The sequence below is a fragment of the Hibiscus syriacus genome, unplaced genomic scaffold (assembly GCF_006381635.1).
Source record: "Hibiscus syriacus cultivar Baekdansim isolate YM2019G1 unplaced genomic scaffold, ASM638163v2 tig00003041_pilon, whole genome shotgun sequence".
In the NCBI taxonomy this organism is placed as follows: Eukaryota; Viridiplantae; Streptophyta; class Magnoliopsida; order Malvales; family Malvaceae; genus Hibiscus; species Hibiscus syriacus.
In genome coordinates, this window is record NW_024061960.1 from 8,171,955 (window position 1) to 8,194,857 (window position 22,903).

General features: G+C 36.4%; 1 pseudogene; it reads right to left on the bottom strand.

Moving 5' to 3' along the window:
• Positions 1 to 438: 438 nt before the first annotated feature.
• LOC120171226 lies at positions 439 to 18,560 on the bottom strand (annotated as a pseudogene).
• Between the last annotated feature and the right edge of the window lie 4,343 nt (positions 18,561 to 22,903).

Consider the following 22,903-nt stretch of genomic DNA (forward strand, 5'->3'; position numbering starts at 1 on the left):
TACAAAAACAATTTTAATTTAATGACTAAACATGTAATTCACCTCATAAATCAATATAATTCATAATATTTGGCTCACGGTGCGGAAAGCTGGATCAATATTAATTTTCATATAGATCTTTATAACCATATTCCAATAGATACATAATATTTTTCAAAAAATTATATAAAATCTTTTAAGCAATATATTTTTCTTTTTAATCTTCATTTATTAATTTCTTTATTTTATGTAAATAAACATTGATTAGAAGCTCCGAATTCATCGCTTTTAGAGCTTATTAAATTATTTAAGTGATAAAAGATCGTGTTATTTTTATTAAAAGTTCTAAATTTGAGCAGTTACGTTTACAGAATATATGTACGAATTTTAAAATTCTAAAATATGATTTTATTATATATATAATTTCATATCACAGTTTAATTATATATAAAAATAACATTTTTCCAATATTTCTTGATAGCAGCCACAAGCTCAACTTTGGCTCAGCTCTTTAGTAGTAAAGAACAAGAAGCTTTCATTTGTTTTTTTCTTTCTTTTCTTTTTACAGAGGGATACAAGCACTTCGCTATCAACATTTCAACATCAATCACTCTTTGTTTAGGCAATTCATACCGCTACGATTATGCACCGAAGGTTGAAGATGGCATCCATTACCTTGGACCGGAAAGCTCCATGGCTTCCACCACGAGCTAAGATTCTTCTACAAAATCAGAGTATCTTTGCGGAGGAGGGTTATCACATGATCGGGACCTTGGCGTCTCAACCGTTTGTGAGGCCTCCCATTTGTCGGCCAGACTGTCACCTTCTAGCATCCTTAATACTTCAGACATCCTCGGACGGTGTAGAGGGTTGAATTGAGTGCATAAGAGAGAAATTTGAACCATTTCTTCTAACTCAATCCTGTCAAAATTGCCTTTTAGACCCTTGTCCACCAGCAGACTTAGTTTTCCTTCCTGATGTAGCTTGTTTACCTGCAAGACAAGTTAACCAATTTATCGAACAAAAGACAAACAGTATAAGGATCTACGGTACCATTATTCGGATATAGGTATGAAAATATGATCCTAAAAGGATCTTAGAAAAGCATAAGTGGTATTTAAACAATAAAACAAATTACTCAGTGAGGTTGCTCTGACGAAATCTTATCTAAATACTCGAGGTTAACAAATAACCTTAACTGATGTTTTCGGTTGTTTTGCAGAACATTACATATTATTCCGCACTACACAAACAACATTCTTAAACGAAAAGGAATCTACGAATTAAGACTCATTACGCATGAATTTATGTTATAAACATGTATTGCTCAGTGCACCCAAAATGTACATTAAAAAAGAGAGTGTTTACCCAATCAAGCATTACGTGCTTCTGGTTTGACCCTCTGACCTGTGATCAGCTCAAGGAGCAGGATCCCGAACCCAAATACGTCTGTCTTCTCAGACGACTGACCTGTTGATAAATACTCAGGAGCGATGTGACCGACAGTACCACGAACCGTCGTAGTAACATGAGAATCTCGGTGGTCTAAAAGCTTTGCCAACCCAAAATCTCCAACAACAGCCTCAAAGTCTTCATCCAACAAAATGTTGGCAGCTTTGACATCGCGATGAATAATTCTCTGGTCACATTGTTCATGCAAATATACAAGCCCCCTAGCTGTACCTAAGGCTATCCTCTTCCGCCTTGACCAGTCTAAAGCTGGCCTACCATGAATATGATCTAATATGAAACCACGAATTAAAACAAAACCCAGTAACGTGTAGATGTCAAACTCTATCAAGATTTATTGCTTCAAAGCCTAGTAGGCTAGTAGCATATCCGTAGGACCAGAATAAAGTCAAGAACAGCAACTACAATTCAACTTCGGTAAACTGACCTTTTAATCTAGTCATTACGCTGCCATTCGGCATATAGGGGTATGTTGGAAATAAAACACTCACACAAACAACTTTTATTAAAACTCAAACAAATATTACAATAGCACTCTCACTCAAAAACAAGAACTACAACTCACTCTTATAAGACTTTGCTTCTTCACTCACTTAGAAGCTCTTAATTTTTCTTGATGCTTAAAACTAAAATGGGAAGGGGTATTTATACTACTCAAGAACAATCTTACACCACACAAATAAACTAATTTAAACCATTACAAATTCAATAAATATCTAACTCTCACCTAACTAAATTGATGTAAGCAATGACATCATTACTTAAATGATGTAAGCAATGACATCTTTAATTAAATGATGTAAGTAATGACATCAATTTAGTTTGGGTTTGGGTTTAGGCTCCCATAATGGATCAAGTTTATGATCCAACACCCCCCCTTAAACTTGATCTCGTGACCCCTAGTAGGTTCCTTAATCTTAAGAAGTCTTCGCTGGTCAGTGGCTTGGTAAATATGTCAGCAACTTGATCTTGTGACTTCACGTATTCAACTTCCACATCTTTTCTTGCAACACACTCCCTTATATAGTGGTAGCGAATATCAATGTGCTTGATTCGATCATGGAATACTGGATTCTTCGCTAAGGCAATGGCTGACTTGTTGTCGACACAAACCTTGGTAGGCTCTTCTTGTATCAAACCTATCTCCTTTAATAGATTTCTAAGTCAAATTGCATGACAAACGCATGAGGTAGCTGCAACATATTCCGCTTCACAAGTAGACAATGTGACAATCGGTTGTTTCTTTGACATCCATGTGAACGCAATATCTCCCATGAAAAATACGAATCCAGTAGTACTCCTTCGATTATCTATGTCTCCACCCCAATCACTGTCGCTATATCCAACAAGCTTGTAATCGTTAGAAACTGAATAGAACAAGCCAAAGTCAATTGTACCTTTCAGATAACGAAGAATTCTCTTTGTGGCTTTAAAATAGGTGGTTGTTGGAGATTCCATATAGCGACTAACCAATCCAACTGCGTGAAGAATATCGGATCTCGTGCAAGTTAGATAGCGTAGACTTCCTACCAAACTTTTGAAGAATGTTGGATCTACACTTTCGCCTTCTTCATGTTTGGTCATCTTGATCCCGTATTCTGTCGGTGTGCTTATTGGCTTACAGTTCTCCATCTTGAACTTCTTCAGTATCTCCTTTGCATAGTTTTCCTGTGAAATGAAAATTCCATCATTTTGTTGCTTAACTTCAATGCCAAGGTAGTACGCCATGAGCCCCATGTCTGTCATCTCGAATTCTTTCATCATCACATCCTTGAATTCATTAAACATGCTTGGGTTGCTTCCAGTGAAGATCAAATCGTCCACATAGAGACACACGATCAAAATATCTTCATCTTTGATCTTGATATATAGAGCATGCTCGTAGGGACATTTGTTGAAGCCATTCTCTTGGAAGTACTTGTCGATTCGGCTATTCCATACCCTTGGTGCTTGTTTTAGCCCGTAAAGAGCCTTCTTCAACTTCAACACCTTGTCTTCGTGCCCTTTGACTTCATAGCCTGATGGTTGCTGAATGTAAACTTCCTATTCAAGAACTCCATTTAGGAAGGCGGACTTTACATCCATCTGTTGTATCTTCCACTTGTTTTGAGCTGCCAAAGAAATGATTAGTTTGATAGTCTCCAATCGAGCAACAGGAGCGAATACCTCATCATAGTCAATTCCAACCTTTTGACTATATCCTTTAGCAACTAGCCTCGCCTTGTGCCTTTCAATCTCTCATTTGGCGTTTTGCTTTGTTTTGTATACCCATTTGACACCTATCGCCTTATGTCCCTTGGGAAGTGAGGTAAGTTCCCATGTGTCATTCTTCTCGATGGCCTTGATTTCTTCATCCATCGCATCTCTCCATTTCTTTTCTTGTACCGCTTCTTGAAAGCTCACTGGTTCACAATCGGCAAACAGACAAAATAATGTAAGATTATCTTGTCGTTCAGTTACCTCATAGAGATCTCTAAGGCTTCTTGTGCGTTGCATAACTCTTTCACTTTGACTCCCACTTGACGATGACGAAGGTGATGAGTCTCCTTGAGTGGTTGATATTGGTGAAGTGGGTGGATTTGCAAGCTCCTGTTGAGATTCATCTAGTTGTTCCCTCATTGTCTGCTCATCTTCTTCAAACAGAGGAAAGAAATTGAAGTCATCTGTATGAGAGTTAAAATCCCATTCTCCTTCTTTGTTGAAGACCACATCTCGACTAATCACAAACTTCTTATTGTTTGGATTGTACAACTTGTAGCCCTTCGAATTAGCATCATAGCCGATAAAGATAAAACTCTCACTTTTATCATCAAGCTTCGTTCTTCTCTCGTCTGGTACGTGAACATGGGCTATACTTCCAAAGGTTCTCAAATGGGAAATGCCAGGCTTTCTTTCACTCCATGCTTCTTGCGGTGTCTTTCCCCATACACTTCTTGTTGGAGATCGGTTTGTCAAGTAGATTGCACACGCTACTGCCTCCGCCCAAAATTCCTTAAGTAGTTTCTTGCTTTTGAGCATGCTTCGTGCCATATCGAGGATTGTTCTGTTCTTTCTTTCTGCCACACCATTTTGCTGGGGGGATCTAGGAATTGTCATTGGTCGACGAATTCCATTTGCTTCACAGAACTCTTGAAACTCCCTGGAAGTAAATTCTCCACCTCGATCAGATCTCATGGCTTTGATCTTTCTACCGCTCTCTCTCTCCACTGCTGCTTTGAACTTCTTGAAGACTTCAAAAACTTCTGACTTATGTTTCAAGAAATATACCCAGGTTTTTCTTGAAAAATCATCAATGAAGAGAAGAAAATAGTTACTGTTACCGAGAGAGCTCGGCTTGATCGGTCCACACACATCGGTATGGATGAGCTCGAGTGGCTTCTTGGCTCTTGTCTCTGACTCTTTTGGAAAGCTTTTCCTGAATTGTTTCCCAGCTAGACACCCTTCACAAAGCTGGTCAGGATGGTTGATGCGAGGTAGTCCCTTCACCATCTCCTTCTTAGATAGCAGCTCTAGACCTCCAAAATTGAGATGCCCAAATCGAATATGCCAAAGCCATGATGCATCTTTATAGCAAGCTTTCAGGCACTTTGCAACATCATTTTGTATATTGATCAAGAACATTCTATTTTTTGACATCGGCACTTTAGTAATGAAGTTATTCTTATCATCTTTTATAGAAAGATTATAATTATTCATGTGAATATCATAACCTTTCTCTACCAGTTGCCCTAAACTTAAGATGTTACTTTTCATATTGGGCACATAGTAGACATTTGAAATAAATTGATGCCTCCCATCTTTCAAACGGATAAGAATGTTACCTCTCCCTTTCACTGCTATTGTGGAATCATCTCCAAACGAAACATTTCCGCTTACTGACTCGTCTAGCTTCACGGACATGTCTTTCCTTCCACACATGTAATTGCTTGCACCACTGTCAAGATACCAGGAATTTGCTTGGCCACCATCAGTTTCTTTTCGTGCTAGAAGAAGAGTTTCTTTGCCATCTGTCTTTTCCTCCACGTAGTTACCCTTCTCCTCAATTTTGTTGTTGGGAGCTCTACATTCTGAAGCATAATGCCCAAACTTTTGACAATTATAACATCGAACTTGAGATTTGTCTTGCCTTGAGTTCAGATTGATTCTTCCACGGCCTCGTGTTGAGCTTTCTCCTTTCTCATAGTTGTTGTTGGAATTGTTGTTGTTGTAATTCCAGCCTTGTCCACGACCTCGACTTCCACCTCGTCCATGGCCTCTACCTCTGCCTTGGCCACGTTGGTTTCTATGATTGCGTTGGCTTTCATGCATATCTTTGAGTTGCAGCTTGAGGAGTTGCTCAGTAAACTCATGCTTCTTCTTATGCTTCTCTTCGTATGCTTGCAATGATCCTTGGAGTTGCTCGATCGTCATTTCTTCCAAGTCTTTAGTCTCTTCAATCGTCACGACGATGTGCTCAAATTTGGGATCCAACGAACGGAGTATCTTCTCTATTATCCTCATATCGTCTAACTTTTTACCATTTCTTTTTAATTGATTAGAAACAGCTACTACTCTTGAGAAATAATCTGAAATAGACTCAGATGCTTTCATGTTTAAGGATTCGAATTCACCTCTTAATGTTTGGAGACGAACCTTCTTCACTTGCTTGGATCCTTTGTAAGAGGTTTGCAACTTCTCCCATACTTCCTTGCTAGAGCTTGCACTTGAAATCTTTTCAAAACCATCATTATCTAATGCTTGGTAGATGAGGTAGAGAGCCTTCTTGTTTCTCTTTCTTGAATCCTTCAAAGTTGTCTTTTGATCTGGTGTAAGAGTAGCAAAAGCATCATCATCCGCAGGCTCGTTATAGCCTTTCTCTATAATATCCCACACATCTTGTGATCCAAGAAGTGCCTTCATTTTGATACTCCAATTGTCGTAGTTGTTGTTGTTGAGTGTCGGAACTTGGAATGGTGCCATACCATTTGCCATATCTCTCAATATAATGAGATTTTATAAAATCCGATTGCATGAATGAATCCGGAACGCCGAAAAAACCTTGGGAGGGACTTGGACAACTCGGTCAAGGGCTCCAACTCGGCTGACTCGGCTCAACTCGGTGAGTCAACTCGATTTTCTGGCAGCAGTCTTCAGGCGGTGCGTGGCGGTGCGTCAGAACTCAGATTGAGAAAATTCTGGCGGCGTCGGATTCCTCTCGTCGAGACCTTCGATCTTTCCAACTCTCTCTGATGCCACTTTGTTGGAAATAAAACACTCACACAAACAACTTTTATTGAAACTCAAACAAATATTACAAGAGCACTCTCACTCAAAAACAAGAACTACAACTCACTCTTATAAGACTTTGCTTCTTCACTCACTTAGAAGCTCTTAATTTTTCTTGATGCTTAAAACTAAAATGGTAAGGGGTATTTATACTACTCAAGAATAATCTTACACCACACAAATAAACTAATTTAAACCATTACAAATTCAACAAATATCTAACTCTCACCTAACTAAATTGATGTAAGCAATGACATCATTACTTAAATGATGTAAGCAATGACATCTTTAATTAAATGGTGTAAGTAATGACATCAATTTAGTTTGGGTTTGGATTTAGGCTCCCATAATGGATCAAGTTTATGATCCAACAGGGTAGACCAGGAGCCTTTCATTCTCAGTCGTGCAGAATCCGGAAAGCCTGAGAAGGTTGCGATGGACAGCTAAACTTATTGTCTCTACTTCGGTCTGAAATTGAATTTCACCACCAGCAATATTGTAGTCCTTCAGTCTTTTAACAGCTACCAAAGTCCCATCATTCAAGCAACCCTTGTACACAACCCCAAATCCACCTCTCCCGAGAATATTCTTCGAGTTGAAATGGTCAGTGGCCACTCTAAGTTCCTTAAACGTATACCTTTTCAAATGTCCGAAGCATACTTCCGGGTCATATTGTTCTGTCGTGCAACAAGTATGGGCTAGTAATTACAGGATACCAGAGAAAGTAAAAAGAGTAAACAATTTATTCAATATGTTCTTCTATGCTTCTAAAATTCATTTCCACCTCTCCCGAGGCATTTAATATGTATCATCCAGAGCTCCAACAAAATAGTTTTCATGTCAATAGCTTAGCATCGATGACAATTTAAGGGCAGCAGTACTACGTGTGAATTAGGAGCCCTTGCTCCTGACGAGTGTTTATATATTACGGATGCATAAAGCTTATACAACAGTACAGGATCACTGACCATACAAATTAAAATGTAAAATAAATAATAACAACAAAAATAAGATGAGGGAATTTTAAGAAGCTGACCATTAACATCAAAGAAAATCTGCTGGTTGTGTCTATATCGCCACCAAACAAGAACCCCTATAAACAGTACGATGAAGAAAAGAGAACCAAAGCTAGCACCAAAAGCAACAGCTACATGATGGCCTTTTGATCCAGAGTCTGATTGAGCTAAGAAACCTAGGATCCAGATATTCAGACATGAAAATAAACTGTAATGAAGAAGAGAAATGTCATAATATTGATGAGAAACTGCGTCTCTAACACAGTGGTAGTCACCTTTTGGACCATCTGGTGGGAGAGAAAGAGGCTCCAGAAAGACGGCAGAACAGTTGTTGGCTGTTTTCGGCCCACAAATTAAAGGGTTACCAATAACTCTGAAAGTAAAAATGGAAACTATAACTAAAAAACAATTGTTACACTCATAATGCATAATGCATTATAATCCCTTAACAGAACCAGGGAAAGAAATAACTCACTTAAAAGTCCTTGCTGATATTTTCGGCAGGGAACCACTCAGATTATTATAAGACATGTCCCTAAAAAACGGTTTATCGAGGACGGGTGAGTGAAATAACATGCAGATTAGTAACAAGGTAAATTTCAGGCTTTACAAATAGCATTTGCAAGACATCAAAATATTAGATAAACAAGTCCAGATACATACACAAGAGTGAGGCCTCCGATTTTTGAAAAAGAATCCGGGCAGGCTCCAGTAAGGCTATTGTTGTTTAACCGCCTGATACGTCCCGAAAAAACAAGGGGGGAAACATGTAAGAATAGCTCTTCTAGAAAGAAACCCGACAGGCAGATGAAGATGCAAAACTAGTAAAAAGAATTGACACTTACAAATAGTTAAGGTTTTTCAAGTCTCCCGAGGAAGTAGGTATTTCACCATGGAAAGTATTGTTGGAGAGATCTAGAGTCTGCAGCCTCCCTAACTTTCCAATGGTAGCTGGAATTGGACCTGAAATGGCATTATTCTGAAGCAACCTACACATGAAAAAGGAAGAAACAAGTAATTACTTAACAAAAAATGCAGGAAATTTGAGTCACAAAATATGGAAACCCTAATGAAAAGATTAGTTAAATTAATATGCAACTTAGTCAACATAGGCAATAACTTACACTGACTAGGAAGTCCCCAATCAATGAGGAAACCCTAATGAGGAAGGTTCCCAATCAATGGAGATAAAGTACCAGACAAACTTTGACTAGGAAGTCCCCTGTTCAAGGAGGAAATACAAAGAGTTCACATAAATACTGGGTTTATTTTCCTATACCAGTGTGTGTTAGAAATAGGCAAAGATGTGAAGAGAAGAAGAAAAAGACTTACAAAGCAGAAACATAGCCATCTGGAGAGCAAGTAACCATCCTCCAACTACATGGATCCACAGAATTTGAATCCCAATTCTCCAGAACATTATACGGGTCGTTCAGATCAGATTTTATGGCCAGTAAAGCAACCACTGCTAAAAAATCCATCATATATGCAGAAGGAAAATAAGTGAATTAAAAATCATTACAAAAAGGACTTCAAAAACAAATTCATCTGGAGAGAAAGTAAGCATCCTCCAGTTAGAAAAGACTTGAAAAAAAGGTTAATGCGTCACTATGTAATTATTATGGTGGCCGTTCAGACAGACATTCGAAGCATTTACTCTTGAAAAAACAAAAAGAATATATGAACCTGGAAACGGCTGCTTCCACGAGATAATGTTCTCGAAATTTTTATTTCACGTGATAATGTACTCCCAAGTTTAATTGTTGAAATAGGGTGATGCACAGTTTAGCCGTAGGTCGCCATGCCTTCCGAGCGACCTACGACGTGGCAGCTTCCGAGAATAAACGACGACGACGTTGCATGGCACATGCAAGCCAACCCATAGGTCGCCATCCACTCCGGGCGACCTTGTAGGTTGCCATGCACTCCCAACGACCTTGTCTTTTTGCATGGACACGTGATAACCTGCTCCCCACTGCATGTCGTCCCCTCCTGCTCCCCGTTGCATGTCGCTGCAGCTATATGGGCTGCAATTGCAGCGTGAAATCAGCTACTTCATGCAGCAATTATTGATGCATGCATGTGAACCATTTCAACCCGTGAATTGTACAATTATTGGTGAAATAATTGAGGCAGCTTGTGTTATATATGGGAGGTGGTTAACGTGAGAACATAAAAGAAAGAAAGGGAGAAGAGATTGCAGCCGAAGAAAGGGAGAAGATAGTGTAGCCGAGAAAGAAAGAAAGAAAGGGGGAAAGGAAAGGAAGAAGAAGAAAGGGAGATAAGACTCTTGTGAGGTAAACTTTTATTATTTAAATTAGTTTATTATTATAAATTTTAGTTTGTTAGTTTAGGGTTTAGGTTAAAACAAAAATCAGTTAATTAGTTTGTTAGTTTAGGGTTAATAAAAAAATTATTTAATTAGTATGTTTGATAGTTATATAGTTAAAAATAATTAATTAGTTTGTTTTGTTATTCGTTAGTTATAAAAAAATTATTTAATTAGTTTGTTTTAGTTAATTAGTTAAGTTATATTAGTTTGTTGAATTTATATTATATAAAAAAATTAGTTAGTAATATTAGTAGTATATTATAATGAAAAAAATAATTTAATAGTTTTAGTTATATAAAAGAATATTTTATTAGTTGTTTAAGGGTTTAGCGTTTACGTTTAACTTATATTTTAAAAAGTTTACTTTATAAGTTTATTATATTATAAGTTATTATATTAAATTTTTTTTGTTGTGCTGTAAATTAGTAAGTTAGTTAGTTAGTTTATATTAGATTATATTAAATGATTTTTAAATATTGTTATTTAATTTTTTTTACAGATTCATTCCAATGGCTGACCAAATTCCACTGCTGAGACTTGACAATGAACATATTTCAAGTCACTTAGGAATAATGGTGAATAAAATGTTTGTTTAATAAATTATAATTGATAAATATTTGAATATTATTTTTGTGATGATTGTGATAAATTTTTTGCATTATCTAATTGCAGGAGGACGAGCAGCGAGTCCTTCGTCTTCGGCTACATAAAGTGCCCAAGCCACACCCATTAATTGAAGAAAACTTGCAAGAGGCTGGATTTTGGTATGTAACATTTGTGCGAGATTACATGTTGGTCTCAGGTTTGATTAGTGCATTGATTGAACGTTGTTGACCAGAAACGCACACGTTTCATTTGCCGTGTGGCGAATGTACGATAACTCTGGAGGATGTGGTAATGCAACTCGTGGTCCAAACTAATGGGATGCCGGTGGTAATGTCACATGAGTTTAATAATGTGGCACAACTTTGCATTCTTTTTCTTGGGAAAGGACCCGTACCACCAGAGTGTAGAGGGTGGCGTGTGAGGTTGTCATGGTTGAAGAATGAATTTCAGCTTCAACCAAATAGTACGGAGCACGAAATTATATACGCAACACGAGCATATATATTACAGTTGATTGGGGTAATTTTGATGCCTGATAAATCCGGTAGTTATGTTCACACTCAATATCTTCTTTTTTTAAGAAATTTTGAGAATAGTAGGCAATATAGCTGGGGATCGGCGATATTGGCGTTCTTGTATCGTGAGATGTGCAAGGCGTCATTAGTCGTAAATGATAATAATACAACAAAAATCGGTGGATGTCTGTTGCTGCTACAATCATGGGCTTGGCATAGACTTCCATTTTTGACACCGATTAGTCGGACTGCGGTTGACTTTCCACTTGCCGGAAGGTAATATAAATCCTCTATTTTAATATAAAATATTAATTAGAAAATATTTATTTTGATTAATATTATTGAACAAAATGGTAATATTTTTGTTTTGATTGATATACAGATGGAGGCATAAATTTGAAGGCACGGGGTTGGTGCACAACAACATTAAAGAGTTCAGGCTGAAGATCGACATTAAGGCCAAAAAGGAGGTATATATAATCTATTATTTTTAATTATTATTTAAATTAACTATATTATTTGATTTAAATCAATTTTATTGTTTTTGTAATTTTACAGTTTAATTGGAGACCATACATGAATGAAGAAATTCTTGCGTTGATATCGCACGATATTTTAGATGAGTTTCAATATTGGTGTGATGTTACACCATTGATCAATTTTGCTTTTGTTGAGATCCAATTTGGGGATAGAGTGCTTAGGCAATTCCACTTCCACCAACCTATTCCGCGGAGTCCATGGGATCATGACCTCCTCCAAAACTTAGATGGTCATCGTCAGGTGAATTGGGTTGAGACGCATGATGACCTGCACAGATTTGATGGTCGTCGTAAAAAAATGTTAATTGGGTTGAGAAGCATGCAACCTACATTAATGCTTGGAAAAATAGGACTTCATTCATGCCAACTCTTGACGACATTCAAGACGACGACTTTAATTTTGAGACTTCGGCTTACCTTGCTTATTTTTGAGATAAGGGAAAGTCGTTCCTCACAACAATGGTATAGAGGCGACAATTTTTTAGGTTTAAGAAAAGATTTGGTAAAGCTGAATACTCTCTACCGAGTGGGAGTTCATCTCTACAACCTGAAGTGGAAATAACCGATGTGGATAATAGCGCACCACAACCGTTCGGCGATGCGGGATCGTTGCATCACGCAGTTGATGATTCTACTATCCCTGCATACATATCAGAGTTTGTGCAGCCTGAGGCACCCATCTATTCTCCTATGTTTTCATCGACGTATGACTTTGAACACATGGTAGTTCAAATGCCCCCAATGAATGAGGAGGATGAGTACCATACTCCTAAGCAACCGCAACGGCCATAACGTATCAGACGTCCACCCCGACATTATCATTCAACAACACCCCGACATCGACAACAATTGTAAACTCGTTTGCTATTTGTTACAAATTATATATTGAAATTAGGCTAGTTTTTTTAACCTTAACAATGATTTTTAGTATCAAATCATTATTATAATTTCATTACTAGTAATCATTAGTATCAAATAATTAAATATTAATAATAAATCAATATTAATAATAATTAGTAAATCATTAGTATCAAATCATTAAATATTTAAAAATCATTAATAAATTCGACTATGTATAAATTTAAATTCGAGTAGTCCACACTTGTACACTCATTTGTTATTATTCTATAATAATAAGTAATAATTATTAAATCATTAGTATTAAATGATTATTATAAAATCATTACTAAATCATTATTATAAAATCATTACTAAATCATTATTAAATCATTACTATTAAATCATTATTATAATGATTATTATTAAATCATTATTATTAAATATTATTAGAATGATTATTATCAAATCATTATTATCATTATTATAATGATTATTACTAAATCATTATTATAATGATTATTATTAAATCATTATTATAATGATTATTATTAAATCATTACTAAATCATCAAAACATTAAATATTAAAATCATTATTATAATGATTATTATCAAATCATTACTATAATGATTATTATCAAATCATTATTAAATCATCAAATCATTAAATATTAAATTCATTATTAAATTTATTATTAAATCATTATTAAATTATTATTAAATCATTTTTATGGTTAATTGAAACACACATCCATTCAAATCTGTTCAAGTCCTCAAATTATAAATGTCATATCAATTAGGTCCCTCTATTTAAAAACTCCAGTCGAATAATTTATCGACAAAAATTACATAAATTCAACTTCAATGTGAAGATATAATAATTTATCACCCTATTAGTATCAAATTAGTATTCTAATTTCATTATTATTAATTATTACTAATCATTAAATATTAATAATTTCATTATTACTAAGCATTACTATCAAATCATTAAGAATTAATAATAATTTCATTATTACTAATCATTATTATCAAATCATTAAAAATTAATAATAATTTCATTATTACTAATCATTACTATCAAATCATTAAATATTAATAATAGATGGGTGCCTCAGACTGCACAAACTCTGGTATGTATGCCGGGACAATATTAGTTATGTAACGAAAATAGTGTTAGTTGAACCACACGTCCCTTCAAATCTGTTTAAGTCCTCGAATTATAAATCATTTCAAAATTAAATCCGGATAAATACATAGAAAACATGTATGATTACTAATGATGAGGCCTATATCTTGGTAAATTAGGATAATTGTTTTTTGAATGGCCTTCACCCCTATATAATCCGCATCTCTTTTCTTGACCTCTCTCTAGCATGGAAATCAATACTGGTATGAATACGAGTGGACTCATGTCGACCCTTTGGACTTCTGCGAAGCATTGGATTTGGTAGCCATTCATCATGATCCTTTTTGGGCCAATATGATTCATTCGGGATCTATCTGAACGTATAGTTGTAGACATTTAATATCCTATGTAGGTGAAAGCATTCATCAACATAAGTGTATGCGCTTACACCTGCATACATATATGCAGCGACTGCATGAGCACATGGATATTTCCATGTCTGAAAACGACCACAATCACACCATTTGTGTCGTAAATCAACTCTAAATGTTTGGTATTCTCTTCCGACATTACGACATATGCACGACACGACAAAAGTATGACCAACTCGGTCGAAATTATGAACAACCATTGATGTTGCCAATCGCTCATTTGCTTCCATTGATTCCACCACTGTAGGAGCCCAAGTTTTACCTCTATTTATGAGACTCAATTTTCTTGCCTTTGTCTGACCAAACTTTAGCCAATCTAAAGTGCGTCTCTTTCACCACACTCGCTATTGGGAGATGGCGTGTACCTTTTAGTACTGAATTAATGGCCTCAATATGGTTTGTGGTCATATGTCCGTATCTCCGACCTTCATCGTATGCTTGCGACCATTTTTCCCGCGGTATTTTTGAAGCCCATTTCCAAACACGCTGATCATCGTAAAATACCTTCAAATTCTTCAATCTCTTGTCAAAATTTGGTCGACGTAGTTCGTATCCTATTTCATAATATATTGTGTTAAACCGCAATTAAAAAAACCACGTAAAAAATGCACAAATATTAAAAATAAAACTTACCCATGCTGACTACCTCGCTACGAATGTGTGCGTTATGAAAATGGTCGATACTATTCTTGCCAATATGATGGTTACAAAATGTCGGATATGCATACGGAGGTATCCAACGACTTCCTGGTCGTTCAATTGCCGCCAAAATACCCTTTCCTCTATCGGATATCAAGCCTCTATTGTCTCTTCACGACAACATATTGACGTAGATTGGTCAGAAAGAAATCTCAAGCCTCTGTTGTCTCTCCCTCAACAATGGAGAATGAAATTGGGAAGATATTTCGCTCACCATCTTGAGCAACTGCCATCAAAAGTACATGCCTATATTGACCATACAGCCACGTACCATCTATTTGGGTCATACGTTTGCAAAATGGAAATCCTTCAATACATGCCTTGAATGCCCAAAATAGTTTATGAAATATTTTCTTCCCTGGCAGAAGTTGACCTTCTTCGTCATATGCGGGCATGGTTTGAGACTTCACTATGGTTCCTGGGATAAATTGCTTCATTGCTTGTAGCAAATATGGTAGCTTATTGTACGATGTATCCCAATCTCCATACGTCAGCTTCATTTCCTTCATCTTTGCATTCCACACCTTGCCATATTTTACTTGATATCCAAATTGGCTTCGAATAGATGCATCAAACACTGAACAAGATATCCTTGGATTCTTTTCAACCATCGCCTTTACATATTCACATATTACATCGGAGTCCAATAGTCGGTGGTCTTATTCAATGGAGTTTCGCAAACATGTGTTGACCATTGTACCTCGTGATGACCCAAACATTGTGCCTTTGATTTTTTGACACTCTGATCTTCCACTTGCACTCTGGGCCATATTTTACACACTTCGCGTATAGGGTTTTCTGGTTGGATTCTGCAACATGGACATCAACATGGCATTTGATGCAGTACTCTTTAATCGCCAGCGTAGCTTCATTTTTTCCTCTGAATTGCACCCCAACTGAAAATTCACCAGAATTATCGAATGATTCAGTCATTTGGTACAGAGGTAAATGTGGCATGTCTGGGAATTCAGGTGCCCTCATCGCATCATAGTCTATCTCGTGCATGTGAGGAGTAGCTTCATACGGTGCAGGAACTTCATCAATTGCACCTCCACCAAAAATATTTTTGTCGCCGCCCAAAACGGGTTCTTTGGTTTCTTCATCTTCGCTTGAATCATCATGAATTTCTCCCCATCGATTTTCAGCGTCAATATCAACAACCAATTCTGGTATGTTTCTCGTCTCATACTCTGCTGCTGCAGATCTCCCCCCAACTTCATTTACACTTTCTACTAGTGCCATAAAACTGTTCGGGAACCTGTATATCAGCTCCTCAAACTGACTATATAAAGCCATTTCAGATGGATTTTGAGCCACACCTCTTGAAGACCCAGGAACATCACATATGTTACGCACATCAACAAATAACTCAATAACTGTTATATTGGTTGACTCATGTAATCCAACCATGGTTCCAATATCATCATCTTCTTCAAGTGGAACTGCAGCATATTTGACTGGGTTGGGGCATATCATAAACCTATACCTCAAACCATCAACTGCAGCTCGAATTTTTCTTTATATCTTATGCTTCATTTCTATAAATGTGATGTATTTTTTGAACATCATATTTATTGGTTTTTCAGACTGAAAAACTACTCCGACCTCATTTTTCATAATCTTTTCATTATAATGGACAATCGTGAAAAAGTTGTTGCTCATTTTATCTACAAATAAAAAAATAAATTAATTTAGATTAAAAAATTAAATAAGATAATTTCATAAATCTTTAAATATAATATAATATACTATTATATTAATGATCAATAAAATTTGTTATTTAACTTGATTGATTGATTACTAATATTACTAATAATGATTTAATAATTATTATTAATCTAATGATTTGATATTTAATGATTTAATAATAATATGATTTAGTCATGATTACTAATGATTATTTATTATAAATATTTAATGATTTAGATTTGATACTAATCATTTAGTAATTATTACTAATAATAATGATTAGTTTGATAATATTTTTTATTTTTTAAAAATATCAAACAAATTTGTTAGGCAAAACTGTCGAGATAATGTTCTCGAAAGAATTATTTCGCGAGATAATGCGTTGGCCGGATTATTTCATTCAATTAATTTTTACTCCTTACTAATCTACACATACAATATAAATTAAACAAAATATTTTTTTAAAACAATACTAAATACTTTTAAACACAATATTTTTTTAAACGGAAATTATCTCGCACAAATTAGTTTATATAATCTAATATAAACTTACTAACTAACTAATTTACACATACACAACAACAAAAAATAATAAATTACTCACGTATTTATGCCTTCTTCCATTCCTTTCTTTTCCTTCCTTGTTTCTTTCTTCGAATCAATCTGTACGTGGGCAAATGTTGTGGAATAATGCCATGTATGTGTAAACAAAATATTTATTTAAACAACAATAGCTCCCACAAATTAATTTTATATAATCTAATATATTATAATATAACTTAAACTAATAAACTATTTATTTATTATAATATAACTTAGTTAAAATAACAAACTAATTAAGCACTAATTAATTTTTTTATAATATAACTTCAACTTCAACGAACAACCTAATATACGTTTAAAGACACTAACAAATTAATTAATATTTTTTTATATTTAATAACTTAAACTAAGAAACTAATTAACTAATTTTTTATATAATATAATATATAACTTAAACTAACAAACTAATATAATATAACTTAAAATAACAAACTAATAATTTATACTAACAAACTAATTAACTAGATTTTAGTTTTACCCTAAACTAACAAACTAATAATTTCATATAATAAACTAAATTAAACAATAAAAAATTACCTCACGAACTATGTTTGAGCATTTATCTTCTTTTCTTCTTCTTCTTCCTTTTCTTTCTCTCGACAAAGTTTATATGTGCTTATGCTTCTGGTTCTGCTTCTGCTTCTACCCTAAACCCCATATCCTTTATATAAAACAAATGAGCGTTGGACAGAGTCATTAAATTTAACTGTTGCAAATAATATTAGCATTGAATCGTATAACTATTGAGCATTGAAAGGCTGCAATTGAACAACAATATTTGATGCATTTAGCAGCTAAATTAACGCTGCAATAATGCAGCTATGGATGCAACGCATGCAGCTATGGATGCAACGCATGCATGAGGGATGCAGAGGGTTAAAGCTTGGTTGCGGTGCAGAATCTCCCAGGAGCTTGGTCGCCGAGACTCCATGGCGACCTACCATGTCGTCGGGACTCCATGGCGACCTACACCATTCGACGTGCATGGCCCATGCACAGCTCCCACATGCATCCCACAGCTCACAGCTCCCACATGCATCACTCCTTGGTCGCCCGGATTGCATGGCGACCTCCTTTTGTCACTGTAGAATTCACCCTATCTCAGCAAATAATATGTCCAAAGCATTATCTCATGAAATAAAAAGTTCGAGAACATTATCTTGTGGATTTTGTCAATTGGAAACTATCAATACTACAAAAAAGAACAGTAATTAACGAATTCCACTATACTGTTTGAGAAACAACAAAAAAAAAAGCCTTTTTTCAAGGCTATGAACTTGGAAACTACTAAAAGAATGAGAGAAAAAAGGAAAAAGGGGAAATTTTGAGTAAAAAACTAACCTTCATAGTTTATACCGGTCGGAGAAAGAGTAGCAGAAGAAATCCCCATCAATGCCAAAAACAGTGAGCCCAGGCTAAACATCATCAAACTCTTCATCTCCAGAGAGCTAAAAACTAGAATCTTTCACCTCATTCAAATTCTACTTTCTCTGGAAAACCAATTATCATCTGATCAACAAAACCATGACCAGCCATCATTCACATGAAGCTGAAGTCTCTCTCTTCGCCTTATCCAAGAACACAAGCTGTCATGTCCCTTTCATAATCAGAACCACATAAGCTGAACCCACCATTACCCTTTAAAGTAACTTCCCTTTATTAACCTTTGCACTTCAAATAAAAGTTTCTCAAAACTGGTTCTTGATTAATACCCAGAATGATAATACTTTTATCTAGAAGAGAGAATATGAATCAAAGGGTAAGTAGTAGAATGAGCACCGAATGAGCTAAGACAAAGAGCTAAAAACGAGAGAATTTTCACAAGAAACAAGCAGCCATATTTTTTCCCTGAATTTCTGAGATCCTAGTGTTGGAAATAAAACACTCACACAAACAACTTTTATTGAAACTCAAACAAATATTACAAGAGTACTCTCACTCAAAAACAAGAACTACAACTCACTCTTATAAGACTTTGCTTCTTCACTCACTTAGAAGCTCTTAATTTTTCTTGATGCTTAAAACTAAAATGGGAAGGGGCATTTATACTACTCAAGAACAATCCTACACCACACAAATAAACTAATTTAAACCATTACAAATTCAACAAATATCTAACTCTCACCTAACTAAATTGATGTAAGCAATGACATCATTAATTAAATGATGTAAGCAATGACTTCTTTAATTAAATGATGTAAGTAATGACATCAATTTAGTTTGGGTTTGGGTTTAGGCTCCCATAATGGATCAAGTTTATGATCCAACACCCTCCCTTAAACTTGATCTCGTGACCCCTAGTAGGTTCCTTAATCTTAAGAAGTCTTCGCTGGTCAGTGGCTTGGTAAAAATATCAGCAACTTGATCTTGTGACTTCACATATTCAACTTCCACATCTTTTCTTACAACACACTCCCTTATATAGTGGTAGCGAATATCAATGTGCTTGCTTCGATCATGGAATACTGGATTCTTCGCTAAGGCAATGGCTGACTTGTTGTCGACACAAACCTTGGTAGGCTCTTCTTGTATCAAACCAATCTCCTTCAATAGATTTCTAAGCCAAATTGCATGACAAACACATGAGGTAGCAGCAACATATTCCGCTTCACAAGTGGACAATGTGACAATCGGTTGTTTCTTTGACATCCATGTGAATGCAATATCTCCCATGAAAAATACGAATCCAGTAGTGCTCCTTCGATTATCTATGTCTCCACCCCAATCACTATCGCTATATCCAACAAGCTTGTAATCATTAGAAACTGAATAGAACAAGCCAAAGTCAATTGTACCTTTCAGATAGCGAAGAATTCTCTTTGCGGCTTTAAAATGGGTGGTTGTTGGGGATTCCATGTAGCGACTAACCAATCCAACTGCGTGAAGAATATCGGGTCTCGTACAAGTTAGATAGCGTAGACTTCCTACCAAACTTTTGAAGAATGTTGGATCTATACTTTCGCCTTCTTCATGTTTGGTCATCTTGATCCCGTATTCTGCCGGTGTGCTTATTGGCTTACAGTTCTCCATCTTGAACTTCTTCAGTATCTCCTTTGCATAGCTTTCCTGTGAAATGAAAATTCCATCATTTTGTTGCTTAACTTCAATGCCAAGGTAGTACGCCATGAGCCCCATGTCTGTCATCTCGAATTCTTTCATCATCACATCCTTGAATTCATTAAACATGCTTGGGTTGCTTCCAGTGAAGATCAAATCATCCACGTAGAGGCACACGATCAAAATATCTTCATCTTTGATCTTAATATATAGAGCATGCTCGTAGGGACATTTGTTGAAGCCATTCTCTTGGAAGTACTTGTCGATTCGGCTATTCCATGCCCTTGGTGCTTGTTTTAGCCTGTAAAGAGCCTTCTTCAACTTCAACACCTTGTCTTCATGCCCTTTGACTTCATAGCCTGATGGTTGCTGAATGTAAAGTTCCTCTTCAAGAACTCCATTTAGGAAGGCGGACTTTACATCCATCTGTTGTATCTTCCACTTGTTTTGAGCTGCCAAAGAAATGATTAGTCTGATAGTCTCCAATCTAGCAACAGGAGCAAATACCTCATCATAGTCAATTCCAGCCTTTTGACTATAGCCTTTAGCAACTAGCCTCGCCTTGTGCCTTTCAATCTCTCCTTTGGCGTTTTGCTTTGTTTTGTACACCCATTTGACACCTATCGCCTTATGTCCCTTGGGAAGTGAGGTAAGTTCCCATGTGTCATTCTTCTCGATGGCCTTGATTTCTTCGTCCATCGCATCTCTCCATTTCTTTTCTTGTACCGCTTCTTGAAAGCTCACTGGTTCACAATCGGCAAACAGACAAAATAATGTAAGATTATCTTGTCGTTCAGTTACCTCATAGAGATCTCTAAGGCTTCTTGTGCGTTGCACAACTCTTTCACTTTGACTCCCACTTGACGATGATGAAGGTGATGAGTCTCCTTGAGTGGTTGATGTTGGTGAAGTGGGTGGAGTTGCAAGCTCTTGTTGAGATTCATCTAGTTGCTCCCTCATTATCTGCTCATCTTCTTCAAACTGAGGAAAGAAATTGAAGTCATCTGTATGAGAGTTAAAATCCCATTCTCCTTCTTCGTTGAAGACCACATCTCGACTAATCACAAACTTCTTATTGTCTGGATTGTACAACTTGTAGCCCTTCGAATTAGCATCATAGCCGATGAAGATAAAACTCTCGCTTTTATCATCAAGCTTCGTTCTTCTCTCGTCTGGTACGTGAACATGGGCTATACTTCCAAAGGTTCTCAAGTGGGAAATGCCAGGCTTTCTTCCACTCCATGCCTCTTGCGGTGTCTTTCCCCATACACTTCTTGTTGGAGATCGATTTGACAAGTAGACTGCACACGATACTGCTTCCGCCCAAAATTCTTTGGGTAGTTTCTTGCTTTTGAGCATGCTTCGTGCCATGTCAAGAATTGTTCTATTCTTTCTTTCTGCCACACCATTTTGCTGGGGGGATCTAGGAACTGTCATTGGTCGACGAATTCCATTTGCTTCACAGAACTCTTGAAACTCCTTGGAAGTAAATTCTCCACCTCGATCGGATCTCATGGCTTTGATCTTTCTACCGCTTTCTCTCTCCACTGCTGCTTTGAACTTCTTGAAGACTTCAAAAACTTCTGACTTCTGTTTCAAGAAATATACCCAGGTTTTTCTTGAAAAATCATCAATGAAGAGAAGAAAATAGTTATTGTTACCGAGAGAGCTTGGCTTGATCGGTCCACACACATCGGTATGAATGAGCTCAAGTGGCTTCTTAGCTCTTGTCTCTGACTCCTTTGGAAAGCTTTTCCTGAATTGTTTCCCGACTAGACACCCTTCACAGAGCTGGTCAGGATGGTTGATGTGAGGTAGTCCTTTCACCATCTCTTTCTTAGATAATAGCTCTAGACCTCCAAAATTGAGATGCCCAAATCGAAGATGCCAAAGCCATGATGCATCTTTGTAGCAAGCTTTCAGGCACTTTGCAACATCATTTGTATGTTGATCAAGAACATTCTATTCTTTGACATCGGCACTTTAGCAATGAAGTTATTCTTATCATCTTTATAGAAAGATTATAATTATTCATATGAATATCATAACCTTTCTCTACCAGTTGCCCTAAACTTAAACTTAAAATGGGCACATAGTAGACATTTGAAATAAATTGATGTCTCCCATCTTTCAAACGGATAAGAATGTTACCTCTCCCTTTCACTGCTATTGTGGAATCATCTCCAAACGAAACATTTCCACTTACTGACTCGTCTAGCTCCACAAACATGTCTTTCCTTCCACACATGTGATTGCTTGCACCACTGTCAAGATACCAGGAATTTGCTTGGCCACCATCAGTTTCCTTTCGTGCTAGAAGAAGAGTTTCTTTGCCATCTGTCTTTTCCTCCACGTAATTGGCCTTCTCCTCAATTTTGTTGTTGGGAGCTCTACATTCTGAAGCATAATGCCCAAATTTTTGACAATTATAACATCGAATTTGAGATTTGTCATACTTTGAGTTTGGATTAATTCTTCCACGGCCTCGTGTTGAGCTTTCTCCTTTATCATAGTTGTTGTTGGAATTGTTATTGTTGTAATTCCAGCCTCGTCCACGACCTCGACTTCCACCTCGTCCATGGCCTCTACCTCTGCCTTGGCCACGTTGGTTTCTATCATTGCGTTGGCTCTCATGCATATCCTTGAGTTGCAGCTTGAGGAGTTGGTCAGTAAACTCATGCTTCTTTTTATGCTTCTCTTCGTATGCTTGCAATGATCCTTGGAGCTGTTCGATC